The sequence below is a fragment of the Equus asinus genome, unplaced genomic scaffold, assembly GCF_041296235.1.
Source record: "Equus asinus isolate D_3611 breed Donkey unplaced genomic scaffold, EquAss-T2T_v2 contig_72, whole genome shotgun sequence".
Lineage (NCBI taxonomy): Eukaryota > Metazoa > Chordata > Mammalia > Perissodactyla > Equidae > Equus > Equus asinus.
In genome coordinates, this window is record NW_027225427.1 from 20,001 (window position 1) to 24,716 (window position 4,716).

The window sequence follows — 4,716 nt, forward strand, 5'->3', positions numbered from 1 at the left end:
GTCTCACCGCCAGGGGCCTCCAGCACCAGGGGCGGTCCCGCGGCGCCCAGAACGGCGACTGGCCCCGTCGCCCCGCGCGCAGCTCACGGGGGCTCGGCCCCGCCACGGCCAGGGCTCTCCCGCACACGGCGCCAGCGTCCCGCGCCGGGCGCCTGGCGCGCGGGCCCCACCCGACCGGAGCCGAGAGCACTTCGCCCGGGGCCACCACCGGCCTCGGTGGCCGGAGGCGACACCCGCACGGCGAGGCCCACTTCGGTCCCGGCCGGTGGGCGGCGCGGCCAGGCGTCTGCCCGGGCGGGGGAGCACCGGGGGCAGCGGGGAGCGCGGCGCGCGCCTCGACGGAGGGAGCACGGGCTCGCGGGAAGGCTCCCGGGGACGGCCTCGGGCGCGGACGGGCCACCAGGAAAACACACGCGGGATCCCACCGCCAACGACACGCGAGGGCGGTCCCACGACGCCTGGGACGCCGGCCGGCCTCAGCCACCCCTCGGCCTCCCGCGGGCCCGGCCCCACCGCCGGGGCCTACGTGAGGCGCCCCCGCCGCCGGGGGCCGCCCCGTCCACCCAGCCACCCGTCTGCCTGTCTGGTCTGCTCCGGGGCCCACGTCCCGAGGGAACGCGCCCGAGAGCGGCGGCGGCCCCCACCCATGCCCGCACGCCACCACCGGCTGCGGCTCGGGACGGGAGCGAGCGGAGAGCCAGCCGCTCGCGGCGGGGCGGAGCCCGGACGGGGCCGGGCCCTCTCCCCGCCCCAGCGCGCGACGGGAGAACCACGCGCACGCTCGCGCACACGCGCGGCCCCGCGCCCGACGACGGCCCGGCCGGGCGTGACCCTCCCCCGACTCGGAGGGGGGAGGCGCCGGCCGCGGTAGGCAAAGAGCAGCTCTGCCCACGCGCCACGGTGGTGGCGTCCGTGGCTACTACGCGCAAAGGAGGGGCGGCGGCTGGGGGGTCCGGTACCCCAAGGCACCCTCTCGGATCGCTAGAGAAGGCTTTCTCACCGAGGGCGTGTCGCCCCCGCCCATCGTCCGCCATCGGGCCCACCAAGGCGCTTACAGACACCATGGCCACGCAATGCAGGAGGGGTCTGCGGTAGAGGTAAGGCCTAGAGCAAGTCGGAGCGTCCGTGGTCAGGGCCGCGAGCCCGCGCTGCCCCGGGCTCGCCATCTCTGGCCACACTGGGCTTAGCTAGGGATCTACAAGGCCCCTGTGCGGCTCCCAAGTCAGTGCCTCCCCTCAGGCCGAGAGACCAAGGGAGGCAGAGACTGGGACGGAGGTGCCGATCAAACAGCACCTCCCAACCAAAGAGCCAGCGCCACGCCGCTGGCTCGGCCCGCCACGGTCACTCCCACACCCGCGGGGAAACCCCAGCAAGGGGAACGCGCGGGCACGCGCCCGAGCCTGCCCGCCCCCACACGGCACGCCGTGGGGGGCGACGAGGCACCCGTCCCCCCCGAGGGGGACGAGGGGCACGCCTCCCTTACCGACTCGACCCCCCCCGCTCCTCAGACACACCAGCGCAGCGGTTACCTGAGGAGGCCGACGGGAACAGGGAACGACACCGCCACTCGGCCTCGGGCGCCTGAGGGACGACCTGGAACGCTCCAGGGGCACCGCCAACGGCCTGGGGAACGCGCTCACGCGCCCGGGAAGGCGCGCGGCGCGGCGGCAACACGGCCCGCCCCACCGCGGGGAGGGCCGCCCGCGAGACACAGCCAAGAGGCACAGGCAGAGCATCCGCCGCGTCACGGAGACCCCGACACCGCCCACGCCACGAGGCACGGGGCGGGGGAGCGAGGTCGGGCCGGATTCCGCACCCCTGCCGCCTCCCACACGCCACTCGCAGCGGGGGAGAACGGGCGAGGGGACCCGCGGGCAGAGCGAGAAGAGCGGTCCCGTTCGCCATGAACGTCCGTCCCTCGTCTGGCACGGCTTAGGCCCGGCCCGGGAGAGCACAGCATCACCACATCGGTCGGCAGCATAACGCGAGGGACCCCCGAGCAAGGGAAGGCCGGCGAGGACAGCGAGCGGAGGAGCCTGCTTCAGCCTCACCGACCCCTCTCCTCCTCCAGCAAGCGCGGGCGACGACCCCAGGACGAGAACGCCTGACACGCACTGGCACGGAGCCGGTGGGATGGGGTAAGTCGCGACCGCACCCGGGTGCCGGCGGCAGGGAGTGCACGTGGTAGAGGACCCCGCGCCCCTAACCCCGCCGCCCTCGGGTACCAGAGACCGGAGGTGGCACCACGGTCGTGGGGGCGCCTGGAACGCACAAGAGCCGGCGCGCAGGCCCCAGCGGGCGGCTCAAGCGGCGGGGGTGGAAACGGGCGTCCGGTTCTCGGCCAGAGCCCGGAGCCCTCCCCGCACACGCATCCAGGCACCCGGAAGCTCTCGGGCGACTGTCACCCGAGCAGAGCGTGTCAGCACTTATCTGGCGGCACAAAACCACCCATTCGGGGGCAAGAATCGCCGCGCCCGGAGACGGGGCCCACCCACGGATCACCAGGGGAACCCCTGGATCACGGCCACGGCCACCAGACCCCAAGCACGACCCCATCGCCACCAGGCCCGGAGCTCCCGGGGCCATCTGGTCGACCCCAGAAGCGTGGCGGCAGGGGGAGCCGGGGACAGCCTCCCCGGGCCGCCCGCGCGGGCCGGGACCGGTCGGTCCCTCCCTCTGAGTCGCCGGGTCAGGACTTAGAAAAGAATTCCGCGGAGGCGCCTCCGGCGACCGGGCCCGGGGCGGGACCGTGGCTCCCGTCCCTCAGCCGGGGCTCCACCTACGCCTCGAGCCGGCCCCCTCCCGCCTCCGGACAAAGACGCGACCCGCGAAACTCGGAGAGAGAAGTCCGGTCCGACGGCCCGGACCCACCCCGGGCACGCGTCCGGGCCGGGGACGCCCTCCCCGGCCCGCCCTCGAGGGCTCCCGGGGCCGGTCCACGCTCTTCTCCAGGGCGGGACTTGGAAAAAAAAACTGCCACGGAGGAGGAGGCATCCGAGGACCGGGCCCGGTCCCCACCGCCAGAGCCGGTCGACTCGGAAGACCAGTGGGGAAAAGGCCAGCCCGGCGGCCGAGCCCGTCGCGCCCTCCACGGGCCTCCCCCGCAAGGCCCCGGCCGGTCGCCCACCTCCGGAGCGGGGCGCGGAAAGGGGATCGGCGACGCGGAAGGCCCGACCACCGGGCCGCCCTCGGGACGACGGCCGGGCACGGGACGAGCTCCCTCGCCCGTTCCCCCGCGGCGGCCCCCCACCCCCTCCCGGGGACGGAGGGGCACCGGCGGCTGCTGGTCGACCCGTCCGGGAGGCCCCACACCCCGGCCGGCACCGGGCGGCGCGGCGACAGCCACCTCCCTCAGTAGCCTGCACCTCCAATCTCCGGCGAGCGGGCGTCGCGCTCACGCCCCGGCGCCACCGGGCCAGATCCCGCCAGCGACGCCGGCCTCCCGGGACTCTGCCTCGGTCACCGCGGCCGAGTCCCGTCCCTTGGCCCGCGTCGCCGGAGCTCCGGAGGAAAGAGACGATATAAAAGCGGCCGCCAGGTGGCACCCGGCGACCGACGACCGCCTCAGCGGGACGGAGCCGGAGCGCGGGCCCGCCGGGGAGCACAGCCGGGCCGCCGGGCCGCCCGATCCCGTCCCGGAGCCCCCTCGGACCCAGCCTCCCGGCCCAGTGCGGCCCCGGGGCGTCCGCCCGCGGGCTCCCGGCCGCCAAGGCGCAGCCCCAGCCGCAGGAGGGGGACTCGGAAAAGGTTTCTCGGGCGATCACCGGGAAGGGGAAGGGGAGAGTTCCCCCCAGAGAGGCCAGGGGGCGGCCCGGGCCGGGCTGGGCCGGTGCGGCCGGGAGGCCGCCGCTTCCCGGAGCGGCTGGAGCGCCCCCGGGGTTCCCGGGAGGACTTAGAAAATCAGGGCGGGCGGGGACGGTCAAACCGAAACCAGGCACGTCATCCGAGAAGGACCGTGATGACGGGAGGAGGAAAGCTTTCCAGTCCAGAGGGCCTGTCGAAGGCAGGCGGAGAGTCTACCCGCTGAAACTGACGAAGATGGGCAAAAGAAGCTAGCTCAGGCGCCGACATTTAAGGAAATAAAAAAAAAAAAGCACGAGGGCGTGGAGAAATGGGGAAAAATCAACACTGAGAAATCTACCCTCTGAAACCGACGAAGATGGGCAACAGGGGCTAGCTCAGGTGGCAATTTTTAAGGAAAAATGAAAGGAAGTGCGTGGAGACCTGGGGAAAAAGCAACACGGAGAAATCTACCCTCTAGAACTGAGAAAGAAGCGCAACAGAGGCTAGCTCAGGTGGCAATCTTTAAGCAAAAAAAATAAGATAAAAAAATACAATGGCGAGGAGACCCGGTGAAAAAGCAACCCTGAAAAAGGTACCCTCTGAAACTGAGGAAGCAGGGCAACAGTGCCTAGCTCAGGTGACAATCTTTAAGCAAAAGAAACACACAAGGGCGTGGGGAGCTGGCGAAAAGGCAACACTGAGAAATCCACCCTCTGAAACGGACGAAGATGGGCAACAGAGGCTAGCTCAGGTGGCAATCGTTAAGCAAAAGAAACACACAAGGGCGTGGAGACCTGGGGAAAAAGCAACACGGAGAAATCCACCCTCTGAAACTGAGGAAGATGGGCAAGAGAGGCTACCTCAGGTGGCAATCCTTAAGCAAAAACAAAGCACAAAGGCGTGGAGCCCTGGGGACAAAGCAACCCTGAAATA